This window comes from Scyliorhinus torazame, chromosome 7, assembly GCF_047496885.1.
Source record: "Scyliorhinus torazame isolate Kashiwa2021f chromosome 7, sScyTor2.1, whole genome shotgun sequence".
NCBI lineage: Eukaryota > Metazoa > Chordata > Chondrichthyes > Carcharhiniformes > Scyliorhinidae > Scyliorhinus > Scyliorhinus torazame.
In genome coordinates, this window is record NC_092713.1 from 154,201,756 (window position 1) to 154,216,177 (window position 14,422).

General features: G+C 48.8%; 2 protein-coding genes across 4 annotated transcripts in view; one reads left to right on the plus strand and one right to left on the minus strand.

The window, feature by feature from the left end:
• ralgps2 (Ral GEF with PH domain and SH3 binding motif 2) overlaps positions 1 to 14,422 on the plus strand; it is a 677,925-nt gene that overhangs the window by 351,500 nt on the left and 312,003 nt on the right. The window lies entirely within an intron of this gene.
• Positions 1 to 14,422, minus strand: part of angptl1a (angiopoietin-like 1a) — a 110,564-nt gene that overhangs the window by 14,574 nt on the left and 81,568 nt on the right. The gene's annotated exons all lie outside the window — the stretch shown is intronic.

The window sequence follows — 14,422 nt, forward strand, 5'->3', positions numbered from 1 at the left end:
CGCCGGGTCCGCCACGTATAGTAGCAAATCGTCCGCATACAAAGATACCCGGTGCTCTTCTCCTCCCCTAAGTACTCCCCTCCACTTCTTGGAACCCCTCAACGCTATCGCCAGGGGCTCAATCGCCAGTGCAAACAATAATGGGGACAGAGGGCATCCCTGCCTTGTCCCTCTATGGAGCCGAAAATATGCAGATCCCCGTCCATTCGTGACCACGCTCGCCACTGGGGCCCTATACAACAGCTGCACCCATCTAACATACCCCTCTCCAAAACCAAATCTCCTCAACACCTCCCACAAATAATCCCACTCCACTCTATCAAATGCTTTCTCGGCATCCATCGCCACTACTATCTCCGTTTCTCCCTCTGGTGGGGCCATCATCATTACCCCTAACAACCTCCGTATATTCGTGTTCAGCTGTCTCCCCTTCACAAACCCAGTTTGGTCCTCGTGGACCACCCCCGGGACACATTCCTCTATTCTCATTGCCATTACCTTGGCCAGGACCTTGGCATCTACATTTAGGAGGGAAATAGGTCTATAGGACCCGCATTGTAGTGGGTCCTTTTCCTTCTTTAAGAGAAGCGATATCGTTGCTTCAGACATAGTCGGGGGCAGTTGTCCCCTTTCCTTTGCCTCATTAAAGGTCCTCGTCAGTACCGGGGCGAGCAAGTCCACATATTTTCTATAGAATTCAACTGGGAATCCATCCGGTCCCGGGGCCTTTCCCGCCTGCATGCTCCTAATTCCTTTCACCACTTCTTCTACCTCGATCTGTGCTCCCAGTCCCACCCTTTCCTGCTCTTCCACCTTGGGAAATTCCAGCCGATCCAAGAAGCCCATCATTCTCTCCCTCCCATCCAGGGGTTGAGCTTCATATAATTTTTTATAAAATGTCTTGAACACTCCATTCACTCTCTCCGCTCCCCGCTCCATCTCTCCTTCCTCATCCCTCACTCCCCCTATTTCCCTCGCTGCTCCCCTTTTCCTCAATTGGTGTGCCAGCAACCTGCTCGCCTTCTCCCCATATTCGTACTGTACACCCTGTGCCTTCCTCCATTGTGACTCTGCAGTGCCTGTAGTCAGCAAGTCAAATTCTACATGTAGCCTTTGCCTTTCCCTGTACAGTCCCTCCTCCGGTGCTTCCGCATATTGTCTGTCCACCCTCAAAAGTTCTTGCAGCAACCGCTCCCGTTCCTTACTCTCCTGCTTCCCTTTATGTGCCCTTATTGATATCAGCTCCCCTCTAACCACCGCCTTCAACGCCTCCCAGACCACTCCCACCTGGACCTCCCCATTATCATTGAGTTCCAAGTACTTTTCAATGCACCCCCTCACCCTTAGACACACCCCCTCATCTGCCATTAGTCCCATGTCCATTCTCCAGGGTGGGCGCCCTCCTGTTTCCTCCCCTATCTCCAAGTCCACCCAGTGTGGAGCGTGATCCGAAATGGCTATAGCCGTATACTCCGTTCCCCTCACCTTCGGGATCAATGCCCTACCCAGCACAAAAAAGTCTATTCGCGAGTAGACTTTATGGACATAGGAGAAAAACGAGAACTCCTTACTCCTAGGTCTGCTAAATCTCCACGGGTCTACACCTCCCATCTGCTCCATAAAATCTTTAAGCACCTTGGCTGCTGCCGGCCTCCTTCCAGTCCTGGACTTCGACCTATCCAGCCCTGGTTCCAACACCGTATTAAAATCTCCCCCCATTATCAGCTTTCCCATCTCTAGGTCCGGAATGCGTCCTAGCATCCGCCTCATAAAATTGGCATCATCCCAGTTCGGGGCATATACGTTTACCAAAACCACCGTCTTCCCCTGTAGTTTGCCACTCACCATCACGTATCTGCCCCTGTTATCCGCCACTATAGTCTTTGCCTCGAACATTACCCGCTTCCCCACTAATATAGCCACCCCCCTGTTTTTCGCATCTAGCCCCGAATGGAACACCTGCCCCACCCATCCTTTGCGTAGCCTAACCTGGTCTATCAGTTTCAGGTGCGTTTCCTGTAACATAACCACATCTGCCTTAAGTTTTTTAAGGTGTGCGAGTACCCGTGCCCTCTTTATCGGCCCGTTCAGCCCTCTCACGTTCCACGTGATCAGCCGAGTTGGGGGGCTTCCTACCCCCCCCCCCCCCCCCCCCCCTTGTCGATTAGCCATCACCTTTTTCCAGCTCCTCACCCAGTTCCCACGCAGCTGTATCTCCCCCAGGCGGTGCCCCCCCGCCCATCCTCTCCCATATCAGCTCCCCCCTCTCCCCAGCAGCAGCAACCCAGTAATTCCCCCCCCCCCCCCCCCGCTAGATCCCCCGCTAGCGTAATTACTCCCCCCGTGTTGCTCCCAGAAGTCAGCAAACTCTGGCTGACCTCGGCTTCCCCCCGTGACCTCGGCTCGCACCGTGCGACGCCCCCTCCTTCCTGCTTCTCTATTCCCGCCATGATTATCATAGCGCGGGAACCAAGCCCGCGCTTCTCCCTTGGCCCCGCCCCCAATGGCCAACACCCCATCTCCTCCACCTCCCCTCCTCCCCCCATCACCACCTGTGGGAGAGAGAAAAGTTACCACATCGCAGGATTAGTACATAAAACCCCTCTTTGCCCCCCACATTCGCCCCACCACTTTGTTCGAACGTTCTTTTTAATAACCCGCTCATTCCAGTTTTTCTTCCACAATAAAAGTCCACGCTTCATCCGCCGTCTCAAAGTAGTGGCGCCTCCCTCGATATGTGACCCACAGTCTTGCCGGTTGCAGCATTCCAAATTTTATCTTCTTTTTATGAAGCACCGCCTTGGCCCGATTAAAGCTCGCCCTACTTCTCGCCACCTCCGCACTCCAGTCTTGATAAACGCGGATCACCGCGTTCTCCCATTTACTGCTCCGAGTTTTCTTCGCCCATCTAAGGACCATTTCTCTATCCTTAAAACGGAGGAATCTCACCACTATGGCTCTGGGAATTTCTCCTGCTCTCGGTCCTCGCGCCGTCACTCGGTATGCTCCCTCCACCTCCAACGGACCCGCCGGGGCCTCCGCTCCCATTAACGAGTGCAGCATCGTGCTCACATAGGCCCCGACGTCCGCTCCCTCCACACCTTCAGGAAGACCAAGAATCCTCAGGTTGTTCCTCCTTGCGTTGTTTTCCAGTGCCTCCAACCTTTCCACACATCGTTTCTGATGTGCCTCCTGCGTCTCCGTCTTCACCACCAGGCCCTGTATATCGTCCTCATTCTCGGCTGCCTTTGCCTTCACGACCCGAAGCTCCCGCTCCTGGGTCTTTTGTTCCTCCTTTAGCCCTTCGATCGCCTGTAGTATCGGGGCCAACAGCTCTTTCTTCATTTCCTTTTTGATCTCTTCCACACAGCATTTCAAGAACTCTTGTTGTTCAGGGCCCCATGTTAAACTGCCACCTTCCGACGCCATCTTGGTTTTTGCTTGCCTTCCTTGCCGCTGTTCTCAAGGATCCACTGCAATCTGGCCACTCTCTCCTCCTTTTTCCATCCGTATCCAGGGGGGATTCCCTTCTGGTTTACCGCACAGTGTTTTTAGCCGTCAAAATTGCCGTTGGGGCTCCTATCAAGAGCCCAAAAGTCCGTTTCACAGGGAGCTGCCGAAACGTGCGACTCAGCTGGTCATCGCCGCACCCGGAAGTCCGAATGCAAGAATATTTAAGACTAAATAGATTGAGTTCGGAGAAGGCGGAAGGAAAGATTGACCAGCTGGGCTGAATGAAGTGCTGTAAATTCTATGTAAAAGAATTTTTTTTTAAGTAACATTGAACACTGTTTTTAGGAGAGACTGACCCTACCTCCCCAATCGCTTTGTAGGAATTATGTTATCATCTGAATACAAAATTCAATCTCCTTGACCGTATTTTTTATTTTTAAAATGGAGATTGTGCCTTCGATGTCAAAGATAAATAATGTAGAGCGGAAGGTTCAGTTTTTGGGTAGTTAACCCCAAGCTTGTTGTTTGTTTTGCAAAGGGGGAGGCAGTGGCATAGTGGTATTGGCTAGTAATCGAGACACCATGAGCAAGTTCTGGGGACCTCGGTTCAAATCCTGCCACGGCAGATGTTAAAGTTTGAATTCAGTAAAAAACTTGAATCAAAAGTCTAATGATGACCATGAAACCATTGTCACTAATGTCCCTTAGCAGAAGGAAATCTGCTGAACAAGCCACACGATCTCCTTCATTTACCCTAAATGTAAAGCTTCAGTGCCCAAATATAGTAATTTTAAAAACCTCTTAATGTAACTTCAAGAATTTGCCCACTGCCGTGATTGGCAATTTTGTCCACATTAAGATGTTGCTGTTTGGGCTCAGCTGAAATTCTCATTTAATTTAATTTCTAGAAAAAGGATTAGGTCCCTACTTAAGAGAGATAGTTATATAAACAGATCCATCTGTGTCTTGCAAAGGAGGTTAAAGACAATATTAGGTTAAAAGAAGAGGCTTTTATTGTGGTAGCGGCCATGAGCTGAGCGGTCACAAAAACGTTGCTCTTGTTTTAGGCCTTTCAACCCCACAAATCGAGCACCAATAGGGTGAAAACTCCCTAAACTACCCCCCCCCCCCCCACCCCATTCACTGCAGTGTTAGGTAAAATGCCAAAGAGCCAGCAATCCAGCCATTAAGGCAGTAAAAGCAAGGAGAGGGACACCTCAACCCCAGAGCAGGGAAGCCCGCGTGGCAGCCCAGAACCAACCATGGCTGACCCCATGGAATCACCAGTGCAGACCAGGCGATGATGCAAAAGACGATGGATTTCATTACTACTAAGCTACAGAGGCACCGGCGCAATGAAAGAGACCTCTTGGGGGCAGTGGGCTCAGAATTAGAGACTGTGATTGCCCCATGAAGGATGCATTGGGCATAATGGAGTAGAGGCTAGAGGCCCAAGAGGCAACAGTATGGGATCTAGAAAAAAGCTGCCACGGACCAGGGAGACCAGATCACTGTGTTCGAAGCAGAGGTGACAAAGCTGGTCAAGACCCAGAAGATACTGAAAGAAAAAGTTGACAACCAAGAAAATGGGTCCCGCTGGCAGAACCTGTAGATTGTAGGGCTGCTGGAGGGCTCGAAGGAGAGGAACCCCACAGAATACGTAGTGGCGATGCTCGGAAAGCTGGTCGTGGAGGAAGGCTTTGCAAAGCCCCCGGAGGTGGACTGCGCCCACAGGTCGCTACAGCAGCGGCCCAAGATAGGGGAAACACTGCGGGCGATGATAGTGAGGCACCAAAGGTTCCAGGACAAAGAGCGGATCCTGAGGTAGGCCAAAATCATGAGGGCATGCAAATGGGACGGATGCACCATCCGCTTGTGCCAAGATATTGGCGCAGACCTGGTCAAAAGCTGGGCAAAATTTAATATCTCCAAATCCACACTGTTCAAGAGCAAAATATGGTTTGGCATGCTCTACATCGCCAGACTATGAGTCACCTAGCAGGGTAAGGAATATTTCTTCGACTCCCTGAACGAGGCCAACGAGTTTCATAGATTATCATAGAATTTACAGTGCAGAAGGAGGCCATTCGGCCCATCGAGTCTGCACCGGCTCTCGGAAAGAGCACCCTACCCAAGATCAACACCTCCACCCTATCCCCATAACCCAGTAATCCCACCCAACACTAAGGGCAATTTTGGACACTAAGGGCAATTTAACATGGCCAATCCACCTAACCTGCACATCTTTGGACTGTGGGAGGAAACCGGAGCACCCGGAGGAAACCCACGCACACACGGGGAGGATGTGCAGAATCCGCACAGACAGTGACCCAAGCCGGAATCGAACCTGGGACCCTGGAGCTGTGAAGCAATTGTGCTATCCACAATGCTACCGTGCTGCCCCACATCTGGAAGAATGAACTCGAGAAGCATCAGCAAGAGAAAGTAGTCTAAATACGGACATTAACGATCCAGAGGGGATAGGGGCAACCGTAGTTAGTGCCTTGAGGGGAAGGGAACCAGATGGGGGCATAAAAATGAGAACTTGATCATTGGGGGGGCCACTACACTTGTGGACAAGCTGGTATACGGAAGTAAAAAAAGGGGGAGGGAGGGAGGGAGTGCCAGGCAAGAGTGCGGGAGGTAAGCGACAACCCAGGGGGGACAAAGGGCAATAGGTGAGAGAAAGCAGGGGGGTGGTAGGGAAGGAGAAGGAGGAACTTTCTCACGCTTTCACAGTGTGCAAGACCCGAAGATGGACAGATCCAACCCTAGGACAGGAGCCATATCAGATGACACGAGAGCATAGAGTCAAGGCCAGCCGCCTGCTGGCACACCCAACTAAGGAAACAGCTACCTCAAGGGAAATAGCACAGGTCAAGGACGGGAAGATGGTCTTGACCCCGAAGGAGATCTTCGCAAACTCCTACGGGAACCTGTACACCTCTGGGATAAGTCAGGAAACAGGTGCTGGAAGCACTGCTAGGGTGGATGAGGTCATGGTATGCATTAACTCCATGCAGTCAGGTAAGGCACCGGGACCGGAAGGGTTCCCGGTGGACTTTTACAAAAAGTTTGCGGCAGCACTGGTCCTGCACCTGTTGGAGATATTCAATGACTTGCTGTTGAAAGGGCCCTGCCACCCATGCTGGCACAGACCTCGATCTCACAAATCCCCAGAAAAGATAAGGACCCGATAGAGTGCGTGTCATATAGACCCATTTCACTCCTGAACACTGATGCCAAAGTCCTGGCAAAAGCTCTGGTGAGGCGACTGGAGAGTTGCTTGCCAGAAATGATTGTGGATAATCAGACCGGGTTTGTTAAGAACAGACAACTAACAGCCAACATCAGATGCCTGCTCGACGTAATTATGGCCCCACCTGGGGTGATCATCTCCCTGGATGTGAAAAAGTCTTGATGAAGTAGAATGGACGTACCTCATGAAGGTGCTTGAACGGTTTGGGTTCAGACCAGGGTTCACCTTGTGGGTCAAACTACTGTACAGCGCTCCCATGCAGAGCGTGCAGCCAAACTGCATCAGCTCTGAGTATTTCTGGCTGCCCAGAGGCACGAAACAGGGATGCCCCCAGTCCCCACTTCCCACTGGCAATTGAGCCACTGGCCATCCCTCTTAGATCAGCGAAGGGGTGGACGGACAATCGGAGAGGGGTCAGGGAAGCACAGTGCTTCACTCTATGTGGATGACCTGCTCTTCTACATGTCGCACCTCCTGGCCAGCATAGGTAAGATAATGGAACTCATTAGGGAGTTCGGAGCCTTCTCGGGTTACAAACCTAACCTGGGTAAGAGCAAAATATTCCCGGTCAGCCCCTAGGTGGGAGGAGCAGAGCTGGAGGCGCTGCCGTTTAAACTCATTCGGACCAAATTCAAGTACTTGGGGATATAGATAGCTCACAACTGGACGAGGCTCCATAAGTGGAACCTGTCTTGCCTGGTGGAGAAGATGAAGAGGAACTTGAAAAGATGGGATACACTCCCACTATCCCTTGCGGCAAGTGTGCAGACGATAAAAATATATGTACTGCCAAGGTTTCTCTTCTTATTCAGTGCACTCTCGATCTTTGCCCCCAAATTCTTCTTCACCAGGGTTGATAAGCTAATCATGGCCTTTATCTGGGTGGGAAAGAATCCTAGTGTACGGAAAGCCATCCTGCAATGAGGGCAACACATGGGAGGCCTGGCTTTTTCCGAACCTCCTATTCTACCACTGGACAGTGAATGCAGAGAGAGTACGGGGGTAGTTGAGAGAGCCCGAGGCGAAGTAGGTCCAAATGAAGGAGGCCTCATGTACAGGGACATCTCTTTGGGCATTAGCCACCACCTTACTCTCTCTCTCTCTCTTCCCCCCACACGCACACACTCACTCACTTTATGAGCCCTGTGTCAGTAGCCACATTAAAGACCTGGAACCAATTCAGGCACCATTTTAAACTCAATGATATGTCTGTGGAGGTTCCCATCTGCAAGAACCATAAGTATACACCAGCAAAGATAGACGCCATGTTCAAGACATGGAAAGAGGACAGTGGGGTACTTACGGTGCTTGCGTGGATGGTAGAGAAGCGACCTTGCGGGATTTACCGGAGAAGCTCCAGCTACCTGCAGCTGGGACACTGGGGGGGGCGGAGGTGGCAGGGTCCAGATGACGGAGGTGGCTGGAAGGAGGGACAACCAGAGGAAGGGGGGACACCCACACCATATAGGAGGAAAGGGAAAATGGGCTTTAAACTCCAAGGGGTGCAAACCTACACACACAAATGACCGGGGCAACATAGTACGGATAGATTGCCCCTGGAGACACTGAGAAATGAAAGGGGAGTCAGAGAATGGAGCCATCTGCCTAGTCCTGCACTGTGGCCAATCGACACAATGTAAATAGACCACAGATCACTCACAGCTGTAGTAGATGCATCAATATTTGTATATTAACTGACTAACCAGTTCTCTGTGTTTCTTGTTTCTCTTTTTCCATTCCCTGTATTTTATGGCGAGATTATTGTGATGTTTCTCTCCAAAGACAATGCCATGTTTTTATGTTCATGTAAAAAATTAAATGCCAATAGAAACAGTTTTGCAAAGAAAAAGAGGCTAATGCTGTTGCAAAGATAGTAAGTTTATGGATGAATGGTATTTTAGATAAGATCAAAGGACCACCAAAACGTTGATCAACATGGAAAAAGTAGAATATGAGAGTAAACTAGTCTGGAATAGAAAAGCAAATCGTTTGTTCTGGTCTCCTCTGGCGCCGGGGTGTCTGTCTTGGCATTGTTTACTTTAAATGTTACCTTTTTGTTCCCGGGGATGGCTCATTAGTATGGAAATGGTTTGCAGTAACGATCTTGTCTGGGAGCTATGGCTCCAATCAACAGACAAACCTTGCACCTGCTTGCTTTCTTAGTATTGTCCATTTTCCCTGCAATCTTTGCAAAGTATCCATTTTGTAATCGGGAAGTGTCCAACCCAGATGGCTACACTCTCTCCTTGTGATCCTCAACGCGATGCGTGAAGGATCACATTACTGCGTCGTCTACGTTCTCTGACCAAGCGGGACACCCATAAGCAGTTCATGGGCTCTACACTGCCCTATCCTATGAAATGCAAATTTTATCCTAAAATCATTTTACTCACATACATCAGTATAAAACTCTATGGGGCGCTATGACATTGAGGCATGCATTCAGGTTTGCAGGATAGGTCTTATGAGGAATGGTTGAGGGAGCTAGGGCTTTTCTCTTTGGAGCGAAGGAGGATGAGAGGCGACTTAATAGGGGTTTATAAGATAATGAGGCAGATAGATAGAGTGGATGTTCAGAGACTATTTCCTCGGATGGATGTAGTTGTTACAAGGGGGCATAACTATAAGATTCAGCGTGGGAGATATAGGATGGATGTCCGAGGTAGGTTCTTTACTCAGAGAGTGGTTAGGGTGTGGAATGGACTGCCTCTGTGATAGTGGAGTCGGACACTTTAGGAACTTTCAAGCAGTTATTGGATAGTCACATGGAGCTCACCAGAATGACAGGGAGTGGGATAGCTTGATCTTGGTTTCGGACAATGCTTGGCACAACATCGTGGGCCGAAGGGCCTGTTCTGTGCTGTACTGTTCTATGTTCTATGTAAGAGCTTTCACAAGTATGTAACATAAAGTAAATGTAGGTCCCCCAGGGCCAGAGATAAAGAAATTATCATGAAGAATAAGGACATGCAGAAACAATGAACAAATATTTTGTGTTTGTCTTCACCGTAGAAGACAAAGTTACATACCAGAAATAAGGGGTAACTTTGGGGCTAATAAGCGTGAGGAGGTACACAGAGGGAGAATTCAGAATGTCCAAATTACCGAACAGCATGTCTTTGGGGACTTGTGGGAGGAAACTGGAGCACCCGAAGAAATCCACGCAGACACGGGGACAATGTGCAGATTCCACACAGACAGTAACCCAAGCCGGGAATCGAACCTGGGACTCTGGAGCTGTGAAGCAACAGTGCTAACCACTGTGCTACTTGGAGTCTACTGTTCAGGAAGTCTGAACAATTTTCATTGAGTAAATTTAAGGAACAGATAGACCGATTTTAAATTAGTAATGGGTTGAAGGGTTATGGAGAATGGACAGGAAAGGAGTTGAGCTGAAAAGATCAGCCATGATGTATTGAAAGGTGGAGCAGGCTCAAGGGGCTGAATTGCCTACTCATGCTCCTAGTCCTTATGTTCTTATCAACTAAAAAAAGCTTAGTATGATTAAAACAAGTGAGCATAGTTTTACTTGTTTTATTAATTTATTAGAGTTCTTTAAAGATGTAACTAATAGGGTCAACCAAGGGGAACTAGTAGATGTACTGTGTTTGGGTTTGCAAAAGCCATTCGATAAGGTGCTATGCAAAGGGTTAAATGGCAAGATGAGGGCTCATGGAGTTGGGGATGATATATTATCCCTGATAGAGGATTGGTTATCAGAAATGAAACCGAGAATAAGGATAAATGGGACATTTTCAAGTTGGCATGCTGTAACTGTTAAGAGTGCTGCAAGGATCATTGCTACGTCCTCAGCTATTTACAATCTATATTAATGACTTTGTCGAAGAGACTAAGTGTGGTGGTTGACCCTTACTGCACGATTGGTGATTGTCCTTTTAAGGGCAACACACAGACTAATGCATTTAAGTTTGCTGACAATACAAAGTTAGCTGGGAATGTAAGATGTGAGAAGGGCACAAAGAAGCTACAAAAGTGAGAGGGCAACAAATTGTTAAATGGAGTATAATGTGCAGAAGTGTGAGGTTATTTACTTTGGCCGTAAGAATAGAAAAGCAGAATATTTTCTGAAAGGCAGAAAGCTTGCAAGTATTGATAGACTTGGGTATACTGGTTCAAGGAACACAAAAAATTAGCATGCAGGTTCAGCAGTTAGGAGAGCAAATTACATTGACCTTTATTGCAATCTCCAGGAAGATCGCGCATATAGACACTCTTTGAATCTGTCTATATATATGTTTCTGGAACATACCTCTTCATTCACCTGAGGAAGGAGCAGCGCTCCGAAAGCTAGTGACATCGAAACAAACCTGTTGGACTTTAACCTGGCGTTGTAAAACTTCTTATTTTATTGCAAGGGCATTGAAGTACAAGAAAAAAATAAGTCTTGATACAATTGTACAGGCTTTGTTACGACCATACCTGGAAAAGTGTGTAGAATTATTGTTTCCGTATTTAAGGAAGAATATACTTGCATTGAACGTGGTACAGCGAAGGTTCACTGAATTGGTCCTTAGGATGAGAGGGTTGTTCTGCGATAAAAGCCTGAGAAAATTGGATCTATACTCTCCGGAGCTTGGAAGAATGAGAGTTGATCTTAAGGAAAAGTTCAAGGTTATGGAGGGAATTGACAGGGTAGACAGTAGAATCTTTTTTCCCCTGACTGAAGAATCTAGAAGAAGGGGGGGGGGGACACAGTTTCAGGTTAAAGGGCTGATCACCTGGACTGAGATAGGAGAAATTCTTTGACTCAAAGTTAGTGAATTTCTGGAATTCTCTACCCCAGAAGCTTGTGAATGTGCCATCATTGAATATGTTTAATGTAGAGATAGATAGGTATGTGGTGTCTCAGGAAACCAAGGGATGTGGGAAGCAAGCTCAGCCTTGATCATATTGAATGATGCAGCATGTTCAATGTGCCGCATGTCATCACCAGCACTTATTTCTTATGTTTTAATCCCCTTTTGCTCCCATGGTGATTTGAATGGAGTCAGTCCACTCTGTGCACCAGTCATGATGCAAAGTGCAGTGGTCAGCTACGTTGTCAAATGTAGCAGAACTCTCTGTACAGTGAGCCATAGACGCAAAGTTGCTGTGGATTGGAGATCCTTCAAAAGGGAAACGAACGCGGGACAAGGCCAAACAGCCATAGCCATAAACACAGATGAGGTGCAATTGGCGAACTGAAACCTGGCAAAGCTGCTGGTTATGACCAAATCTACACTGAATTCTTTAAGCACCTTAGCCCCTTGGCCCAGAGAACAAAATGGTTCTCTGTATTCCTGACCTGAATCACCTAAGAGAAGCAACTGCCAAAGGTTTGCCAGAAAGCTAAGATCATTACAATCCCCAAACCTGACAAGGACTCTAAGGAAGCTTCCAGGTACAGACCAATTTCACCTTGCACAATATTCAACCAACTGTGGGGGATACACTATCCATCAACCAAGCTGGATTCCCTAAGGAGCACAGCATAGAAAACCAGGTACTTGCCCTCACAACTCGCATTGAAAATGGCTTTCAAAAGCACCTGTAAATTGGAGTCATCTACCTTGATCTCACTGCACTTATGACATTGTGTGGCACAAAAGCCTACTGGTTAAGTTTTCTAGGGGCCGACAACCCGAGGTTGTTGATACCATCGCTTCTCTTCTAAACAGACTTATTTTGAGTTCACGTGGGGCCCAAAGCCAGCATACGGAAGAGGCAACGAAATCGCCTGCCTCAGGATCAATGCTGGCCCCCACCCTGTTCACCCTGTACATAAATGACCTGCCAGCCAAATGCAGCCCCAAGTTCATCAACGCAGATGACATCTGCTGTTCTTACCAAGCAAGAGAATTCAAGGACATTAAAAAATGCTCTAAATGATGACTTTAATAAATTCTCTGACTGCGGTCAAAGCTGGTGCCTCAAACCAAGTGCTGCCTAACCATATCATGTGTCTACCACCTTAACAATGCCAGAAGTCGGCAAGAACTTAACGTCCACTGAAACGGCTGCCACATCAAACACCACATTGCACCTACCTAGCCTGGTGTCGTTTTGGGCCTCACACTGGCCTTGCAAACCACACCTGCAGAAAGCCTCAGCTAAACTGAAGACTCAACAATCCCATCAGCAAACTAGCAGGAACCTCTTGGGTTAAACGGAATGGGTTAAACGGAATAGGTTTTGCGTTGGAGTCGGGCCCTATCGCAACTGAGGCAAAGTTCAAACCATGGTATATATAATCAACAAGTGCCCCAACCTGTGCTTCAGTGGTGCTCCCACTGTCCTACACCAGGATGATGAGGTGGCTGCCAACTGGGTGAAGAATTTCAAATTTGCCATCTAGCTGTTTATCAGTGCATATGATTGTCATAACAGTACCACTCATGTTATTACTACAGGGGAAGATCTGCATAATATCTGTTCCTAGATGCCGCTGTCTCATTTTAAATATAGTTAAACTTGGAAAGTGGGTGCAACTTTATCAGGGATATTTTGTGTGATGAATGTAGGAATTTCAGATGTATTTTATTATAGGTATTTGGTGCAGTAAGGGTTATTTACTATATTGAGGAGCATTGTTTAAGGGGTAATTGTAAGTTATTTTCTGGTGCAATGTTAGTAATCAGGGGCGAAATTCTCCCGAAACGGCGCGATGTCCGCCGATTAGCGCCCAAAACGGCGCCAATCAGACGGGCATCGCGCCGCCCCAAAGGTCCGGAATGCTCCGCATCTTTGGGGGCCGAGCCCCAACATTGAGGGGCTAGGCCGACGCCGGAGGAATTTCCGCCCCACCAGCTGGCGGAAATGGCCTTTGTTGCCCCGCCAGCTGGCGCGGAAATGACATCTCGGGGCGGCGCATGCGCGGGAGCGTCAGCGGCCGCTGACAGTTTCCCACGCATGCGCAGTGGAGGGAGTCTCTTCCGCCTCCGCCATGGTGGAGACTGTGGCGGAGGCGGAAGGGAAAGAGTGCCCCCACGGCACAGGCCCATCCGCGGATTGGTGGGCCCCGATCGCGGGCCAGGCCACCGTGGGGGCACCCCCCGGGCCAGATCGCCCCGCGCCCCCCCCCCCCAGGACCCCGGAGCCCGCCCACGCCGCCTTGTCCCGCCGTTCAAAAGGTGGTTTAATCCACGCCGGCGGGACAGGCAATTTATCGGCGGGACTTCAGCCCATCCGGGCCGGAGAATCCAGCGGGGGGGGCCCGCCAACCGGCGCGGCCCGATTCCCGCCCCCGCCGAATATCCGGTGCCGGAGACTTAGGCAACCGGCGGGGGCGGGATTCACGGCAGTCCCCGGCGATTCTCCAACCCGGCGGGGGGTCGGAGAATGACGCCCAAAGTTTGTTCTAATATACCATATCCCTATTTCTTCATGTAATCACTCCTGGAATGAATAATCATTTCCCCACAGCCTTACAAAACTAAAATAAAATATTGGGGTTTCTGTCCAGTATCCCTAGCCACCGTTGGGGTCTGGTTTCGGATCATAATATTGGTAATCTCTGAATATAACTTAATGGCTTCATTGCGACATCAATTTCAGAGAAGTTGGAAATACAAACAGAAAATGCTGGATAAACTCAGCAGGTCTGGCAGCATCTGTGGAGAGAGAAACATAAATAGCTTTTTGAGTCCATTGACATTTTTACAGAGAAATTGATATTGTTTTGAAAGTCTGCATTTGGTCGTTTGACTTTAA